This window comes from Bactrocera oleae, chromosome 4, assembly GCF_042242935.1.
Source record: "Bactrocera oleae isolate idBacOlea1 chromosome 4, idBacOlea1, whole genome shotgun sequence".
Lineage (NCBI taxonomy): Eukaryota > Metazoa > Arthropoda > Insecta > Diptera > Tephritidae > Bactrocera > Bactrocera oleae.
Window position 1 is genome coordinate 53,961,670 of NC_091538.1, and position 20,813 is coordinate 53,982,482.

At 33.9% G+C, this 20,813-nt stretch overlaps 2 long non-coding RNA genes and 1 other non-coding gene across 3 annotated transcripts in view; 2 read left to right on the forward strand and 1 right to left on the reverse strand.

Moving 5' to 3' along the window:
* LOC106619117 (uncharacterized) overlaps positions 1 to 20,813 on the reverse strand; it is a 42,752-nt gene that overhangs the window by 3,627 nt on the left and 18,312 nt on the right. Inside the window, exon 3 of the transcript XR_011396038.1 lies at positions 15,275 to 15,438. This is a non-coding gene — a transcript (uncharacterized protein). The remainder of the gene's footprint in view (positions 1 to 15,274; positions 15,439 to 20,813) is intronic.
* LOC138857141 (uncharacterized) lies at positions 1,183 to 1,704 on the forward strand. Its single transcript, XR_011396142.1, has 2 exons — positions 1,183 to 1,335; positions 1,591 to 1,704. It is a non-coding gene; the product is annotated as an uncharacterized lncRNA (long non-coding RNA).
* LOC118681006 (uncharacterized) lies at positions 6,244 to 6,769 on the forward strand. The gene is made up of 2 exons (XR_011396141.1): positions 6,244 to 6,596; positions 6,649 to 6,769. It is a non-coding gene; the product is annotated as an uncharacterized lncRNA (long non-coding RNA).

Genomic DNA, 20,813 nt, shown 5'->3' on the forward strand with positions numbered 1-20,813 from the left:
TTGAATTTATCAGCTGTGATAGATATAAAATATATACATGACGAAGTGCTTCGTTTTAGTGAGGAAAGTGGTGAGCAGAGCACAGTGTTGGTTTTTCCTAGAGGGTGTGCAAATATTTATTTCTATACCATATATACGTATACACATATAAAAAGTTTATTGAAGCATAATTATTGCAAACATTTTCCATTTCAATTATCACAAATTTGTATGGAATGTGTTTATATCAAACATTTGTGTTACGAAGCCGCATGTTTTTGGTCAAAACGCTACAGCATTAGTTTCAACAAGTTAGAGAAATTAGTGAAACTCAACAGAAATTGAACGCCACATATGGCAATTTTGTAAACTCTGTCCAATCAAAGTATGAAAATGCTAAATAGTTCAGAGTACAATATTACAAAAACAAAAAAGAAGCAAATAACCACAAATTTTGGATATTTCGCTGAATACTCAACAAAAACAAATATATATAATTTTTCCGTGTTATCCATTATTTTTGCATTAAATTGAAGGTATTATTTAGCATAATAGGTTGATCGAATTTATTTAAAATATGTAGCGTGTTTTTTTTTGATGACTGGTTGTCAATAAAGATAATTTCAAAATGTCATTTCCTAGTTTTAACAAGCAAAATCAAGCACTATAGACAGGAACAGGTAGTAATCACTTGGTGGTATTGAGAAAAAAATATAAATTTCAAGAGACATAGTTGTATTTGAAGTTTAAAACAAAATGTCACGAACTTACAAAGCTGAATTCGTTGTTTCAATTGTAGGGGAGTTTATTAAGTAAGAGGCAATTGGATTTATATGAAAGTTAGAATATTAATTTATTACACACAAAAACTCAAAATGTAATTAAATGGAGAAAAACCACCAACAACAAATCAGAAATTTCAAATTGAATATTATATTGCGTTCAAAGGCGAGAAAGTGGAAAACAATGTGGAAAATATCATAAATTGTCTAAAATTTAAACTTTAGCCAAAGTCTTGTAACGCATACAAAAATACATACAAACATATATGTTGTAAGTAAGTTGTTTATTTGTCGAAGATATTGCAAATTTTTATTCTCCATGCCCAACTAGGAGGTATTCAAAAGTGTCGCACAAAACTGCTAATATTCGCACTCGCTCTGTCATTTGAATGTTTTATTGAGCAGACTGCGGTTCGCCGCAGCCACAGTGCCAGCCGCAGGAACTTGCAACAGCTGTCCGAAAATATATCACTTTTTTGCGTCGATTTGTTATGGAAACAAAGTTGGCGTGTGCTTACGCACATAGATAAAGGCAAATAAGCAATTTATAGGCAATATGCTTGAATTGGAATTTGTAAGTGAAAGAATCAGTGAATATAAATATATATTCCAGCACACACGTACATACATACATAAGTTGCCATTTAAATTTCGTTTGAGGGGCACTTCCGCCCAAAAGTTTTGTCGCCACTTAAATTTTGCGGCTTGTTTTGAAGTTCGGAGGATTAGTGTCCTTCCGTTCGAAATTAGTTTAAAGTTTAACTTAAGTTTGTTTTTTATCTCATTCAAAACATTTTTTATTTCATTTAAATGTACACATTGATGGCAGATGATGAAGATTTGGAATGGTTGCATGTGCTCAAATGAAATCTGACAATTTACAAATTTGAAACTTGTTGATATTCCATATTTATACACAACAAATATATGCTGCAAGATTAAATATTGTAAATTTCGCTGGAGTTTTAGAAAAAAACTGTCACAGAGAACCACTTATTCTATGAGTCCATTGAGTCCGTATGTGGCCGTTTTTAGTATTAGATATTTTTCATATTTTCATTCTGTTATTAACTGATCTTGCAGAACTAAATTTTGTTAATAGTTTCGCTCTTGGGCTGCTTAATAAAAAGATCAGGTGCATTATGAGTTTTAAATACCTACACATAAAACAGTTGAAGAGAGTTGAACAGAGCCTGTTGCACATAGCTTTATAGAAAGCTAGAAGAGAGGAATAATTTTCTAAAAAGAGTAAACAAAGTCAACCTGCAAAGGGTTTAAAGATCTCGAAGCTAATACCTTTAGGAACAGCAAGAGAAACTGATCTTCAAAGTTTCTTTTTTAATCTAGGATAAAAGAAATGCTTCAAACTTAAGAAGAGAGCGACCAACAGATTAATTTATTCAAACTTACAAACAATATGTCATCTGTAGTGGAATGGAATTTCCATTATCTTAGCCACCAAAAATGTTCAACATATTACTTAAGAATATAATACCACTGCCTTATTGATTGATACAATACACTCATTTACACCAATAAGTGGTAAACTTTTATACCTTCTTTCGGAACATCAATAGGTCCCGAAGCGATTTAAGGTATCCTAGTAGGGAAACTAAACATTTTTCTTTTCCAATATTATATTTTCAAATCACTTAGTTTAAGACATTTTAATTAATTTCCCTGCTACATGTTATAAGCCGTATATTAGGACTTTTATGAGAAGCTTTTACAAGACTTTATATCTGTCTAAAGAGCATGGCACAGTTTGTCGATATACATATGTACGTTGTTAGAATAAATAAATTCCTCCAAACTCCAAATAAATACAGCGTCATTTCGTCCGTAAGAGCGACTTGATATCTAATATTGATACTTCATCTAGTCCCTTGAACTTCGAAGCTCCTAGATATCTAAAATCTTCTAAATAATGCTGGAAAGAAACACAGGAGGTGTTTCAGCGTCTCTCTCATGCAACTTCTATACGTATTACTTATGCCCATGCAGCTTTCATGTGACGCCATATCATCAGCTATTTCATTTCCCAGAAATCATTTGTGACCTGCAACTCAGTATATAAACAGCCGCTTTCCGGCAGCCACTACATCTATTGCCTTCCTACTTCTAAGCACATTCTGAGACGTAATTGGATGTGAGTTCATTGCCTTAATTGCCGCCTAACTATCGACGCATATATTGATCTTCTTTATGATGTTTCCTACGTTGTTGGCTATCTCAGCCGCTATGCTGACCGCAAACCCTTATAAATGTTATAATTTCCGTTAGCGATTCGGATGCTCCTGCGACATCCACCCTCTTTTAGTGTGCCTTGAAAGCTTTTCTCCAGCTTTGGTAGTCACACCAAAGAAATACCAATTTTAACCTTTTTAGTATAAAATTTAAAAAGGTTTGCAATTGCGGTTAAGCGATTTTCCAAGAGATGCATAAAGCTTTAGCATTCTTTTCCTATTATGACATATTCTACGACTATTTTTATTTGTTATTTTTTTCAATTTTCAGGGAGAATTATTATCATTTTTAGGCAGTGAAGTGAAGCCACTTGACTCTCTGCTTGAGTGAAATCTAGCGATGCATGTAAATTTTTAGTTTAAGTACTAATAAACACTCACATACACGAAAGAACTTGTGTTTGTGTATGTGTGTTTATCGTATAAAGTGTCTATGTACGCAAGCACGTGCCGAAACCGGCTCCAACAGAATTTAATCACTTTCATCCCAATAGCCCACACATAGGTATTTACCTATAGGGTTAACACTTTTTCCAACCAGATTGTCTATGCGAGTGTATGTGTGTGCTATTAGGTTTTCAGCATAAACTCTAATTTAGTCATCCGTGGAAATATTTTAGCTCTGCGGAGAAGGAAAGCGACACACACATATGATTTTGTTCTGCGTATGTGTTTGGCGGCGTTGGCGTGTAAAACATTCAAACCGCTATACTCGTACATATGAATAAGTAAGTTTGTATGTTTGTATACATATATGAAATTCGCTCGTGCTCGTGGTTGTTCATTGTAAACTCAGTTTTGTATTTTTTCCCAACATTTTTTAATCTATTTTCATTTGCCATAGCGCCCGCATGATTTCGTTTTTCATGCCTTTATTACGTAGGTATTCTTCCATTACTCAAAAGTAATACTCTCGTTTGTTTAAAGCGGTTAAGAGACGAAAAATGTGAAATTAATTTAAATGAGTCTTTAAAATATCATAATAAACTGATTGAATTTATATTATATAATTTTTGTGTGAGACTTTTGCATATTAAATTTAAGTTTCTTCTTCACCAAAAAGTAGGGGAAAAATATTTTTGTGATTAAAGTTTGCTTTTGTAGAAATTGTTTTCGTATTTAATTATGTTCGTATGGGCAAATCAGGCCATTTGTGTTAGGCAAAAGCAAACTTTAAGAGCTAATAATAAAAATTCGAGTGTTTTGCATTGTCTAGGATCAGAATTTGAGCAAGAAAACAGAAAACAAAAAACAATTTTTTTTGTTGACTGGTATTATAGTTGACAATGACTATTTGGTTTTATACGATTATAAAGGGTGATTCGTTTCGATGTCGCCGAGATCACGAGCTTCAATTTCAGGCATGAAATAGTCAGTTATCATGGTGCGATAACGTCACCATTGACGGTTACGTTCTCACCGGCATCATTTTTGAAGAAATATGAACCAAAGATTCCACGGGCCCATCAACCACACCAAACCGTTGTTTTTTCAGGATTAAATGGCAGTTCTTGAAATTTTTCAGGTCGCCTTTCGTCTGAAATGAGGCAATTTTGCTTGTTTACATACCCATTGAGCTAGAAATGGGTGTTACCGTTGAACAAAATTTGGCTTGAAAACGTCGGATCTTCTTGGAACTCTTCAAGAGCCAATAGAGCGAAGCGCTGTCGCTTGGAAAGGTCAAGCGGCTTCGGTTCTTGCACAAGCTGTATTTTGTACGCTTTCAATTTAAGATCTCGACGTATAATGCACCAAGTCTTTACATACGTCAGGTCGTGTATACTCTCAGCAACGGTCGCTGTATTTTCACCACTGCGTGCTGGACGTGGTCTATTCGGTCGAATATTTGCCAATAATGAATGCTGGGTCTAAAGATGGGTGATGGTATTGCGAAGAGTACACTCAGTAGCCCGATTATGTTGACCATAAGTTGAGCGAAGCGCGCGAAAAACATTCTTTACGGAACGTGAAGCTTCGTAATAAAGTATAACGATTTGTAAACGTTATTTAGGTTTAAGTCTTTACATGATGAAATGCCAAACAATACTTAACCAAAATAATATGACACGAGTAATCTATCAAAAAAAGGCTATTGCAAAAGGTACTTCTAATTGAATCACCCGTTTCTTATTTATAGGAATATGTTATATGAAAACATTTTTCTATGATAAAGAAAATTCTAACTTTATAAAATGTTTATAAAAAGGTTAGAGATTCATCTACTTTATACCCTTGTACACAAACAAAGACACGCTATATGAGCCTGGTGTGCCTTAAAATTGCGGTTAAGCCATTTTTCAAAAGAGCAGTAAATTGTATAACGCCTTAGTGTTCAACCTTAATCTATTAATTTTAGCACCACTTCCTTTATACTTGTGTTTTTAAATTTTTTGGGAAAACTATTAGCATTTTTTTAGGCAGTGAAAGGAATTCACTTGACTGAGGACTTGATCTAAACTCAGCGTTGCATGTGACGCATTTTCAGGAAGATTTATACTAATAAACAAGCACATATTTATACATACAAATATAGAAGTGCAAAGGAAGAAGTGCATGTACTGGTGTGCTCTTGACATAAGCATTATAAAACGGCTATGTATGCAAACACGTACCGAAACTGGCTCCCACAAAATTTATAAACTTCTCAACACAGTGAACACACACATACCTACACAAATATAAAAATACATGTTATTTAACGATTTTATCATGCAGCATTCTCTTTCAACACTTTTGTCTGTGCTAGTGTATGTGTGTTATTAGATTTTCAGCATAAACTCTGATTTAGCCATTCGTGGAAACATTTAAGCTCTGAGGAGAGGGGGAGTAACGCACACATATGGTTGTTTTTGCGTCGATATTTGGCGCCTTTCGCGTGTAAAACACATTTACATATGTATGCATGTATGTATATATATACAAAAGTAATACTTGCGTGTCTTTAAAATGGTTTGTAAGCGCAAAATTTCGATTTTAATTTCAATGTGTCTTTAAGAATTTTAATATTTTTAGTAAATATATTCAAATAATAGTGTTTATTATTGCACTCAAGATAAAGAAGTACTATCCAAGAGTTTTCCCACAGCGAAAAAGCTCCTCAAAAAGGTTCAAAATAGACCAACCATCCTCAAAACTAAGATTAAATGTTTCCATTATTTTCTGCCAGTACTTTTTAATTACAAGTACTTAAGAAATAAGGAAAACAGTAAAAGAAATTGGAGCTCATAACGGAAAAGCTAAATACGATAAAATAAATTATGTAGAATTGCTAAAAAAGTCCCAACAAAGTAAAAAATGGTAAACGACGGCTAAATGCCCAGAATTTCGATTGCAACTTGGACTAAATTTAATGAGGCAACTTTGTAACAAAATCATTAAATAATTGTAGAAATATGCAGCGGCGTGCAACAGAAATACCATACAATAGTATAGTAAATTAAAAAATAGAATTAAGAAAAACACAAAAAATTAAACAAATAACAAAAACCAAAACCAAAAAACACCGCAGGAAAGGATACAAAGGAATATTTCCACTTCTAAGGAAGTACGTGCTGGTGGCATTTGAAAGCAGCGAGAGAAAATAAAAGAGGTAAATGTATACAAATAAATACTTAAAAATATATGTAAATATGTGTGTACAGGCACAACAACAAAGTTGTTGTTGAAAGAACTACAAAAGTATGCTTGAAAAACACCGAAAGTCACGAAAGGCCTTGAACATTTGCGCTGACGGAAAACAATGTACGGAAAAGGCATACAAAACTATGATGAAAATGGCGAATTAAATACACAAGAATCAAAGTCAAGAAGAAATATATTCCAAAATCAAATAACCCACCAAAACCGTGACCTCAGCCAAGCATAACATACAATTTAGCCTCAAACTAGAAAATGCTAAACGCCCCCCTACTTCACTTACTAAAATAGCATTCGCTGAACATCGCAGAGCTCAAAATTTGGGCCATTATTCAAACAGCCAAGCGTGAGTTCAACCAATTGCAGCGTAAGAATTGACAGTTACATTGCCGAGGAGAGCCGAGGAGGAGACACTGCTTGCCTCTTGGACTCTTTGTAGAAGTCGGTATTTACTGAATCGCTAATATTTTTAAAGATATAATAGAAGAAGCAAAAAAAAGAATCAACTAAAAGAACAAGTGTAATATAGGAAGAGAATGCCAAAATTGACAGAAAGGGAAGTTAAGAGTGGAGGTGCTTTGAGCTAATAAATCTTAGATAAGCCAAAAAGAGACTATTGGTGATATGATATAAGCAATGAGCTTGACACAGGCTTGAAAGCAATGGTAAGGTAGGTGCTTTCTAACCAGATAATTGATCAAGCTTTATATACTATTTGGCGTACTCTGTTGCTTGCACTGGTACTGGGCCGCTGTCAGAAAAAACTCCAAAATTCATTGTAATATTGGTAAAAAACGTTGTATAAATAAATGCGGCGCCGCCTGCTAATTAAACAAAACTTTAAATCATTCACATGCACGCACAAACTCCCTCCTATACACAAATATGTTAACATGTGTATGTCTTCATTTGAAATGCACTTGAATGCGAGTGGCGAGCAGTCGGTCATTTAGGCTTCCCTTTGTTTTGCTGTTGACATTTCTTTGTATCACAGTGTAAGCACATGTCAGTGAAATGGACAAACAAGTAGGCAGACAGATAGACAGATGGACGGGTATGCAGAGATATATAGGAGGAGAGACATGCGGTCTGTGAGTTGGTAATAATGCAAGAGCAAGTGGTGATTAAAGTGCAATGGTTACTTTAGTAAAAAGAGAAAACTCAAAAAAAGAAATTACAACAATACCAACAAACAATACAAGTTTTAATACAATAGCAATAATGTGCCAGCCGCCATGTAAGTATGTCATAAAAAATGCCGAGTTTTACGCCGCTTTGATTCATTTCTTGTTTAATTAAAATTTAATTATAAATTATTATATATAATAATTTCAAGCTATTGTTGGCGGTTATCGCTTGTGACCTCCCAGTCATTTATTAACGCAGTCACGTGTTTTTGCAGCACATTACAAATAAAATGGATGTGAGATTTCAGTACTTTTCGTATATACTGTATAGTTTTTTAAATGCTTTTTACATTTCTGAAACGCTGCAACGAGGTAAATTGTTACATGTTATCAGCAAGCATACAACAAAGTAATCAGACTATAGCTTTGCATATATAACAGTCATTTGTAAGTACATATTATATAATAATGGAAAGAGATTTCCAAGCATGTGAATCAGAATGATAAAAGTCATTAAATAATAAACATGATCAACATAACAGAAAACTGTTCGTTGTTAAAAAATTAATAATAATATTAAAGTTTTTAGAACTCATAAAGCCAGATAAATAAAAACCGTCTTTTATAACTCGTAAACATATTATTGTCAAAGGATCAAACGAATTGGTCCACACATCCTGCTGGCCACCATATACTCAAAATAATACTCCTCTGGTTGATGAAGAATCGTATTATCTGTCAGTATTTAGAAAGTATTAAAAAAAGTATGTCAGTGTGTTTGCCTTAGTACCCAATATAGATTGATATTGATATGTACCTTCTCCCAGTCTCGAACCGCCGAGAAAAATTATTTCCTTTTTCTTGCTTAAGCCGCATATACTTATACACTGCTTGAACTTAACTATTCCTAACTTGCTTTTCCATTATTTTAAGCACTTAGTCACTCCATTTTATTATACTCAAAATATGTAATATGTGAAGAAGTTCATACCTACAGAAACGAAAAGTTTATATTATTTTTCATGTAATATTTCAAAAGGAAGTACGAAAATCACTTGTACAAATAAATTTTTTATATAATAAATTTGTTTTTAAAAATGTTACTTTTTACTGTTTTATATTATTTGCCGAAAATATTGAATTTTGAATTAATTAAAGAAAAAAAAATCAGACTACAAGTATAAGCAGGCTGACATTTTAGTTCAGGTTAAATTAAGAAGTTTTTATATTTTTATTAACCACAAAAGCGTTTTGCAAATTTTAATTAGTATTAGTTTTTAAAAGCTTTGAAAAACTAGAAACAATGCCGGTAAATACATTATACCTTAATGAAAAATTTGATGTTATTGACTAAAGGTTACTCATACGCCCCACCACGCACAGTACGCCGGTTGTCGGGTCGTATGAGTTACCTATTGAAATGAGTGAATGTTAAATTTCATATTTTTTCCGGGCATATTTTCCTCTCTACATCAGGGAATATTATTTATTTAATAACTATTTGAAATATATTGCAAAATTTTCCCACAACAAAATCACTTTTCTGGTAGTAAATTTCACCAATTTCTAAAGTACATACATAAGTATTAAATATATATATATTTTGTTATTATGATGCAATGCGGGACAAAATATGATAAGCAATATGATTTATACGATCGCAAGTGAATAATTTAATATGTGTATATACACATAAGCTTTATAGATATAAACAAATATATATATGTATATATATTTATGCGCTTTATTAAACTTTTTGTATGACCTGTGATACTTTTTTCTTCTTAATGAATTCGTGCCCTCTCATTTAACATGTTTTAATTCGAGTTAAGCTCATTTTCCTTGCCGTGGTGAGGGCGAAAGGAATATAATATTTTCAATTAAATACACGTGGGAAAAGTAAGAAATCACCTGTGGTCAAGTGACCAACCAACTCTATATTGGTGTATAAGTGAGTTGCAGTTGATTACAGCAATCAGTTGCTTTCAATCTCTCAGACTTTATCATCCTTTTCAGCTACTTCAAGCTGATTACATTCTCACATGCATATGCTCTTCAACTTAATCACTACCCCAGCTACTCCATTGACAACATCGCTACCATTATATAGAGTCTATCTTATTCAGTTTTTTTTTCTTGTTATACAGATAATTTTATGCTATTTAGATTTGAACAAAATGTCGGTCAAATGGGCGGCATGGCTGCACCCGTTTATACTAGTTTTCAATGATCCGGTGCAGGATTTTGGCTGGAGTTTCGGCCATAACGCACGGAATGTTGCTTTCAAGCTTCTCAAGGGTTCCTGGTTGATTGGCGTAAACCTTTGTTTTTAAATACAACACTCCCAGAGAAAGTAATCTAGAGGGCCTGAATCGCATGATCTTAGCGGCTATTTGAAGGAGCCTTTTGTCGAAATAAACTTGTCGCTAAACTTATCACGCAATGTGTCCATGTTTAGAAGTGAAGCATGAGGCGACGCAGCATCTTGTTGGAAATAGAGATCGTCCGCGTCGATTTCATCAAATTCAGGGAAAGAAAAGTCATCGAATATTCTGTTATAATGCTCGCTATTCATGATAACGGTATTTCCCGCCTCATTTCGAAAGAAGCCATCATATCAACATGATAAAATGGCAAATATTACTGAACACAGTGACAAAATTTGACACATACCCGTAAACAAACATGGCCGTACGAGTTGTCATCCCTATTGCTAGATACTGTAGATGCCCTTATAAGGGCGCGTTGTTTGACATGACAACTTCTGCATGTTGTTGCTACTTATTAGTCAATAAGCCGATTATATCAGTGCCCGGGACAACTCGCTCAGTAGCACGCAATTTTTAACGAACTTTTTGTCAGCGAGTCAAACAACCAGCGAACGAGTGAGCGAGCGTGTTGCGTTCAGTTGAAAGTAAAAACGGTTTAATTATTGAAGGGGAAAAAAGAGAAAAAATTGTAATGGGGAGCAATTAAAGTTGAGTGATAGTAGCAACTAGAAGGATAATTATAAGTAAATATATTTATATATATCTTATAGTGTTTAATTGTGAGGTTATGACAAGTGTCAAATATTTATATATATTTAGTGCTAAAACTTAAAAATAATAAAAATATGCAAGACAAATGGACTTGATGGCGAAAAAAGATTTGAGAACTTATACACCAAAAAGACATACCAACAAAAGCAGTTCGTTACACTGAAAAAAGTTAATCGAGATACTAAACCATCTCTCAGAGCAGTCATCAGCATGGCATTGTGATTGCAACAGCAGAAAACAAGTTCCAGGTATTTTTGGGGAATACTGGTGAGTTGTTAGTTCTTGAGCAGGATGAAGTCCATGTTGTTTACGATTACGTTCACCTGACCGACCCCACAATCTTGGGAACAAATCATTAAGACCGTCTTATTAGATAGTAAAATAGGACATTGTAGGTTAATATCGGTAAAATGGTTTAACGTCGTTCTTTACTGAATTTGAAAGGACGAGAGGATCACTATTCATCAAACCTTCCGGCTTCTAACGGCTGAAGGTTTTCTATGCCGTATTTGTTAAGGCTGTCTTTTTCGAATGAAATATCAAAGATTGAACTTAAAAGCGACGATAGACCTGATAATATGAGTTTGCTTTGGATGCTGCACTATTATAAGGATCATGAAAAATTGAAGAATATTAAGAAACAAAACAGAAAAAATGTTCAAAAATAAAAAATTAAATAAATATAATAATAAAAATAAATAAAAAAATTACAAAGCATTTGTGGAAGGATCAAAGTTCATTATAAAATAGTATGTGAACAGCACGGCGTATGAGTAACATTTTAAAACTTGTCCAGGTATAGTTGTAAGCATTTCAAAATTATGGCATTTAACCAAAACCAGTCCTTTAAGTTAATTACCTATAAAATGTGTGACTTCTAGGAACCATTTTTAACTTATTAAAACGGCCATTAATGTTTTTAATTGGATGCTTTCGTTTCGTTGTATATGTTCTTTTAAATTTTAAAATGTTATAAATAAAATAACATTTGTCTGTGGCATGTCGCATGTCGCTCATTGTGGCAACAAATTAAGACTAACCTGCAGCAACCGAATTGTGGTGGCGCAACCCTCTAATACTTTATGTAACTGCTAAATAATTGCATATTTGAATCACTTGTATGAATACAAGGGCAGCTTAAGAAGACAGGGCGTTAAAAACATAACACCGATGGAAATGAAAAATGTGGGTTCACTTTCGGAATAATTCACCACAATGTTCGTTATTGAAGATAGGATAAGAGAGAGAATGAGTTGCTGAGAAATAATCAGAGCTTGAGAAGACTCTCATCCAGAGGTAAATAATAGTATAAAGATAGGTGAGTTAAATTCATAGAATTATCCACAAAATCGTACACTAGGCTCTAAAAATTCTTTTTTTTCAAGACTCGGCTAAATGGTTCTATGATTCTCCAGAGATGCTATTATATCACTATTTTTTGTCAACACATCTCCAAATATGTTTGATAGTAAGCCAAGTTCCAATAATAAACATGTCCATAAATCATTTAGCGCTCTTCGGTTCTGCTTAAATGATAAACAAAAAATTATTGTTTAGTTCTATTATTTGGTCTAAGAGGCGCCAGAAATCACTGGCAATAGATTGGAATGCAAAGATTTTCATTTGGTACATAAATATCTAGCACCAGATAAAGGATTTACCATATAATGTATGTTAATAATAATTAACTTTCACCTTGAAGTCTAGCTGGATCCAGGTGTCAGTTGGATAAAACGAGAATGGTTAAAGTAAAACTAGATATCCCCGAGGAATTTCGTTCCACTGCGTATTCAAGCATAAATAACTACTGATAGAAATTTGAAAACTGCTCAAAATTTGGTTGAGATTTATCAAACCACCCTTATACTGTATGCTCGGGACGGTATACTTATATATGTTTGCACGTAGTTTTAGTGGATTGCGTGAGCGTTTGTTCAGTTTACGGGGCACACAGAGTAAAACACCAATTAATGAATAGCAAGTTACAAGTGTTGCAATAAACCAAAGCAGAAAGAACAAGAAATTGCATGTCAAGTCATGGGCAGGAGAAGAAGAATTAGCATCAACGCGAGGCAATGCGGTGGAAAATGGCACCTCAGAGTGCAGCGTAGTGCGAAAGGGGGATAACTGCTAAACCATGACCATGACAGGTGGTGGAAAAGTATAAAAAAAGCCAAGTTGCATGAATACTAAGAACCGCCGAATGTAACGGCGCACTGAACTCTTGTGGCAGCTGAAACTTCTATAACAACCTTTGTACCAATTGCAAAGTCAACGTTATCGTGGGCCACATTGCTGTGTCTGCGTGTGGTTGAATTTGTGAGGCAAGTCTGCAAATACTCTAACAATCACACAGCCCCAGACACACGTTCATATAAAGAAAAAGAAAAAAAAGCTGCGAATAGCAGAGATCCATTGCATAGCAGCTACGGTGGCGAATGCACGGTGTAAATGATTGCGTTGCACTGGCCTTTTGGTGCCTCTTGATGTTGAGAATTGTGCATATAAATAACGAGAAACCATCATATAAGTGCTTGTAATTTTTTGTGTTTTCTCAGACGCATCGAGGAAAAATACGAGAAGACTTAGGATCCATGTATGAAAGTGAAATTAAGCGCTGGAAATCATCAGTGCAAATATTTTTAGCACTTCTATTGACGGTGTGAAAATAGTTGAAATCGGGTGGCAACTCCGCCCACTCCCCATATAACGGTACTGTTAAAAACTACTAAAAGCGCGATAAATCAAGCACTAAACACGCCAGAGACATTAAATTTTATCTCTGGGATGGTATGAGATGACTTTATAGGAACCGCGTTCAAAATTAGACAGTGGGCGTGGCACAGCCCACTTTTAGGTGAAAACCCATATCTTGAGATCTGCTTAACCGATTTCAACCAAATTTGGTGCATAACGTTCTTTTCATGTTTCTATGTCACAGTGCGAAAATGGGCGAAATTGGACTACAACCACGCCTACTTCCCATATAACACCATTTTAAATTCCATCTGATTCTTTCACTTTCCACTATGCAAATCAGGCAACAATGACTGTATCGGGATAAAACTTTGCGTGAATAATGCGATTAAAGTATGCCACCTTGTGGCCAAAAATTGTCTAAATCGAACCAAAACTGTTTAAGCCCCTAAGTACTAAATATGTGGACCGCAGTGCCTATAGTTGACCTTCTACCGAAAATATCAGCCAATCCACAAAGAAATCTCAAACGAGTATACTATTTGACTTTGCGAGAGTATAAAATGTTCGGTTACATCCGAACTTAGCCCTTCCTTACTTGTTTATTTTATTTTTTACTTTAAAAATTTTTTGCATGAGTACCGATTCTATATAATATTAAATAATGATGTATTTGTTACATTTAGTGCGAGTTTTAAGAATCCATTAAAAACCTTATTCTATCATGCATGCTAATATCAACCGCTTTTCAATACAACTATTCTAGAATGCGAAAGACTCTTAGCCACGTCTACCTATTCTCAGACTTCAAGAGAATGCTCATTGCGGATAAATACAGTAAAAATGCGAAGTAGTCTGCGCAATCAGTTGCGTCAGTGGTTTCTTCTGTAACAAAAGACTAATTGTACCACAAAAATGAGCAATATGTGTAATCTGTACGGAAAATGTTTGGTTAATAAAATCAAATTTTGTTAAAAGAATAAACGTGTGCAAAAGTGCTTGGACATATAAAGCTTAGAATTTGAATTAAGAGAAAATCATAATTAGTTATCTGTACTGGAAGCAACTATCTGTGTATAATTTTGGTGATTGAGTTGGGCAGGTTTTACTAACATAACCAAGAGGGTCAACAAGGCCGCAAGCTATAGCATTCTGCGAATCAAACTATTTAGTTTCCGCAATAAAGTTTCGAGCTTACAAAAGTCTGAGACTAATTTTTTAGGGATTGTTGAAAATACTGATTTGTGATTGTAGAAATATATTTTCTTTATTTAATTTCGACATAAATTTAATTAAGTATAATAATCAAAATATAAAAAAAATTTCGAGAAACAGAAATGTGAGAATTTAACTGAATTTGTAGTTTCATTATTATAGCAACGCCGAATTATCAAAAGTGGAATATAATCAGCAGATGACAGACACAATATAAAACAGAAGAATAGGAGAACAGAATAAGGTGCAAGTGTGCCTATATATCCTATGTAATAAGACACGCATTACACCGAGCGTGAGAGGTAGAATAATTACTTGAAGAAAGCATATAGTTGCAATTGAGGAGTCGCTTGTAGACAATGTGATACCGAACTCGTTTGAATTTCAGCAAGATTGCGTACCATTTGCAATTGAATTTCATTTTACTTAATTTTTGCTTAGTGAGCATCTTTGCCTTTTTCAGCATTTTTCTTATCTTATTACAAGTACCGTCTCTTCTGGTGTCTCTCTAAGTTTCTTTTCAGTGTAAATTTGGCTGTGAGTGTACTTACTTCCACTTGACGATGCGCTAACATATGCCAAAGAGCGTCGCTTTAGTCCACTTGTGCCGTCATTATTGCTCCCGACGGGCAGAAATCGCGGAAGAGACAGCAACGTTTTGAATAGGTCAGTCACGTTTTGATCATCTTTGGCGGAGCACTCCAGCACTTTCACTCTGCAACTGATTAAAAATGAGGCTTTCCAGGAGGCAATCATGAAGAGTATATAAAAAGTAATTTTTGAAAAGAAAGAAAATGCAAAATGTGGAGTTTTTGTTGGCATTAAAAAATATTTAAATTGATTAATCGCCAAAAACAGAGGTTTAATTATACTTAGAACATCCTATATTTCCTCTGGATAGGGAATTTTTTTGGAACTCGAATTGGTTGATACTTGTATGACCGCAGGAGGTATAATCCACTAAGGAGTTCACAATTAATGAGAAGTAAGGGCAAAAGACATTTTGTTTGCATTACAAACTGTTATTGGTCTGCAGAATTGTACAACATGATCCCGATTTAGCACGGCCTGGCAAATTTTTCAAGTTACAATCCAGTGTTGTTATGAAGTGGAATATAGCTACTAATTCCAAAGGATTTCAAAGGAGTTCTGCGACGCAGGTATTAAAATTCGGCTTACCATTTTGATGAAATCTAAAAATCATAAATCTGAATCAAAGACGGACTTTATAAATTCCGTAAATCATTATGATCAATTCGAAACAATTATTTTCGGAATTTGTCCACCTCCGTAATTAATCAGAGTTCGCTCGTCCGACTTCTTCAATTTACTTTTTCTTGGTTATAAATCAGAATTCAGATTCATCCCCTCCTTGGACTTGGAGCTTCTTAGGGTTTCTTTATCAAATCCTTTTATATATTGTCATTTCGGTCTTATTTTATATACAATATACTATATTAGACTTACACAATTATTGGGACGAATTTCAGAAGAATTTCTGATAGAAATTAGAACTTTGGAAACCATGCGGAATTCATTAACAAATAGAGAAATTAAAGCCAAAAATATATTTGCAACAAAAGGTCGTTAACTTATTGTATTACTTCTGCACTGAAAGTTCTGTTATTTTTAATTGCGTTGCTAAATATACTGTCTGCTAAATTTGAAATATATATTTATTATTTATATAGCAAGCACACATATATGTGGTAGGTATGTGCCGCCATTACCGCCTACACTCGTCAGCCGGCAATTTAAACACCAGCGATTGTTATTTGGTGGGCCTAAAAGCAGGCCAGTGCAAATTAACAAAAGTGCACAAAGCTGCAACGCTTATGGAAACGCTCATACATTCACTGACAATGATTGCCTTTGTTGTTGATAGATATAGGCAGGCAAAAGTTTAGCTGGTACCATCGGTACTTATTTCTGTGTTTCTTCTATGTTATATTTAAGGATTTAAAATCAGTTGTTTACTTTATGTTTTGTTTTTATTTCTTCATAGCTTGTTTGTGCCACACGCGATTTAAGCTTGTTGATATTCGCGTGAGAATTGTGCTTAACGGCTCAGAAAGTGTAAATTCATCTAGAATAGCATTCATTTGAATTAAATTTTTAATAACAATTAAAACGGATTTGTATTTTCATATGCAGTAATAAAGTACTGAAGGTTAAATCCACAACAAATATGCATTAGTTTAATTCTAAAGAGCCTTTTTCTGCCAACCAGCTGCTTAAAACCACTAATAGCCAGATTACATGCTTATTACATGCACTCTAGCATACCTCTTGTCATAATACTCTTATATAAGTGCCTACACGTGCAAATTTTACCACTTCAACGCTCTATCGTTCTCGTTTCGATAATTAACTCCGATATTTTCGGTAATTACATTTAAGGTGAGGTATGCCAAAATATTGATGCAATCATCGGCAATGATTTGAGTACTTAAGTGACTGTTTAATGCTATTAGAAAATAACTCTTACAGCTTGCTAAATTGTCAAGTAGGGTCTACTTAAGGCAGCAAATAACAGCGAAATGTTTGGGGAGGCACAAACATACATATATAGGATATTTATCTATCTAAAAATATTTCTAGTTTTAAAGTGAGAGACCATCAAATAAAATAATATAAATATCTGATCTATTTCGGGTATAGAAAATTAGCTCATAAAACGAATCAGCCGAAGGAAGGCCACTAGAATCCTCAGATAGTATAAACACTCACACGAAATAAAAAATCAGAAGTTCGGATAAATAACCAACAAAAATGTAAGTGCCAAATCTATATGAAAAAGTTACGTTATTTTAGTAGCAAACTCATTAAATATATTTAAAATAATGAACTTTGCTCAATTACCACTCCGGAAATATGAGCAGCTGCTATAAATGAGATTTTTAATAACAGAAAATTCTTAAGACAGAATTCTTAATACAGAATTCAATAATATTATATTATATTCAATATAATTGAGATGAGCATGCAGAATGAGTCAAATCTACGCAGCTTTGTTGTTTTATTCTTGTTGAAAAATATAAACTAAATTAACTTCAATTTGTAATCAGGTAAAATGTCTTATACCCTTAACGAAGTCTTAATATTAATCTCAAAGATTCTTTGTCTAAAAATTTGAAGTTAATGAGCGGAGACTCCTAAGAATAAGAATTGGAATAAATGGCGAAAAACTGAGTAAAAGATACAGTTCTAAATTATGCGTATGGCATTACAAGAAAAATTTCTAAGAGTGGTATAACTGCCGAGAACAAAAAATAAGAAAGAACCCGATTGCGGTAACTATACAGCTATTTCTATATATATGCATATATATATCTATATCACATCATCTGGTTTCTGATTGTATAGATTTTATGAAGAAAACGCACCAAAATTGTCGATATACATATATATATAGGTACTCATTTTAAAATTGAAGAACTTTGTAGGTCTTCTCGAGATAAAAAAGTGATGCGTTTTAAACTTTACTTATTTACTTGCCAGTATCTCTGTCTTACATTCTGTCAGCTGAATTTTCTAACTCTATTCTAAGCTACCATAAGTAGAAGCACAATGCTATTTAGTCGTTTACTGAGCGCTAAAATTCGCCAGCCATCAATATGTAATTAACATCAATATGTAATTAACATTTGAAAATTTCATTAGTTGTTTATTTGCTTCTGTGTACTCGGCATAAATTCAATTTTTACACGAAAATATCCAACATGCACTGAAAATATGTCAACAATTTTATTTTTTACGAACTCAAAGTTCTACGTGTATCGACGGTAAGTAATTAATATGGACTCTACTGCATATGTACTTGTATGCGTGCCAGTTTGCTGAAGGCGTATAACTCATGCCAACTATGCAAGAAACCTACAAAGTTGCCGACAATGCAATGCTGCAGCAGCAACGGCAAGTCCGTCCAGCATTGTGTCACAAAGTTGCCTCCACGCCGCTGCTGCTGTGTTGCTAGCCGTTGGTTGTAACGCTGATAGATGTATATGTGGACTTTAAAACTTTCGGTTGCACTACAGGCATATATTGTTGTTGTTGTTTGGCACGCCAATTGTAGCTATGCAGGAATTCCCAACAACAACTACAAACTCAGCAAATATTTACAAATGCGAGTGTCCGTATGTGTTGGTTGATGTGGTGTCTATTTGCACAGAATTTACCAGTTGTCAAGTTGTATTTCCTCTCGCCAGCGCGCGCTTGCAGCAAAAGTTCAACGATGCATTAAAAATAAATGGCAAATAGATGGGTGTAATGTCTACAAGTGTTCGTGCACCTTATGGTTTGGCACACAGATTATCGATTGGCCAGATGTGTACGATAAATATTTGTTCCGAACAGACAACATGACTTTTCGCAAAAGAACACAGGTTAGTAGTTAACTATGACTGGACCGTGAGCTGTGTGGACGGAAGTGTTAGTATTTTAAAAGTAAGTACATTGTGCGGTTGCAATGATTTCATGAAAGGATCTTATCGATATTCGTAAACTAATACTTCAAACTCAGTTAACTTTTCAGCAGCGATCTGTAACTTATAATTATAACCCCGATTCTTTGGATAGTCTTTCCTGTTTCAATAAGTATCCTTAGAAATAATTTGTATTTCTTACAATATAAAAATGCAACTGTTTAGCCTTAAAGATAACCAAAACGAATAGAGAAAATACTGAAAGCTATAGATACTAGTTTCAAGAAAAGCGAGAGGTTGCACCTAAGTACAATCTCACCGATCCTAGTGGTGTTGGGTCTCCCAGTAGATACTTGCTTAAAGTAGCATCATATCCAAAATATGAAACACTTCTTAAACATACTTAACGAACACAATCTTCAATGTGGTCTAACGTAGAAACAGCTCGATTTCTGCATCTAACAACGATGAAAACTTCAATTTCTTACTAGTAGAAGGGACGAAATAACTAGGTAATATGGGGAATTTTTTGAGTTCATAGCACTTGAAGAGGAATATATGAGCGTCACGTTACGTTTACGGTTTGTACAAGATTTATCTGTTAGAGAACGCCCAAACTCCAGGTATTATCCAGCTCCGATTGAAGTTTTTTTAATTCTTGCAGTCGGTCGTTTCATTTGGACGGTGATAATTAGATGTAAACTAAGGCTTTGGTGAGAGGATATTGCAAGTATAATGCAAAAAGGTATGGAAGCAGATAGTCTCCTGTGCAGGGCATGTGAAACACAGAGGTTACGAAAGAGAGAATAAATTTTGTTGAATAAATTATTATGAGATCCTGTATAGATACGAATTGGACTTTATTTGGAAAAAAATAGTCGATTGTTATTTGCGTTCTCATCTATCAGGTTTTCCAATAAGATAATTCACGGTTTTCAAGTGCAAATTAGCAACACAAAGTTATGAGATTTAGGACAAATGAATAGGTTATATTTATGCATAGAAAATTTAATAAACAGGGCTTGAAAATATCATTATTTTATAGAGATAAGAAACCTAAGAGGAAAAAAACTTTTGAAAAATCGTACGGCTATTGTAAACTCTTAAGAACCCAATATAAATAAAACAATATAATATAATATAACAATATAAAGTTTATATTTTATAAATCCCAAAATATTGTTGAAATTTTTACCAACTCAAGGTAAGTATGCACAATAAAGTAGACGGGTTCTAATATCAGCATAAATTTCTTTGCTCTTATTTAGAATCATTTTGTATTTTATCTATAATTAATTACAATACGTTTGTGAGCATGGTCGCCGAAACAGACTGACCATTCACTTTGGTCACAAGTTTTAATAAAAATAGGTTAAGGCTTAGGATAGATTTATGTAGCCATCAATATCGTAAACAGTTAGAATCATCATTAGATTCCAAGTACAGAAAAATAAATAAAAAGAATGCACTATATAAGAGCGCTAAGCGATAAAAACTATTCTATAAATCAAACAATGTTCAAATAAAAACATAAAAAAGCACGACAATGAAAGCTATTAAACAAATTTTAGGTCTCCTGTTGCTAAGTAGTATCGAGCGAGACTTTTTTAACCCAATGCACTAGTTTTTCGGCAAAATAAATATAACAATAGAGCTCAGTGGTGTT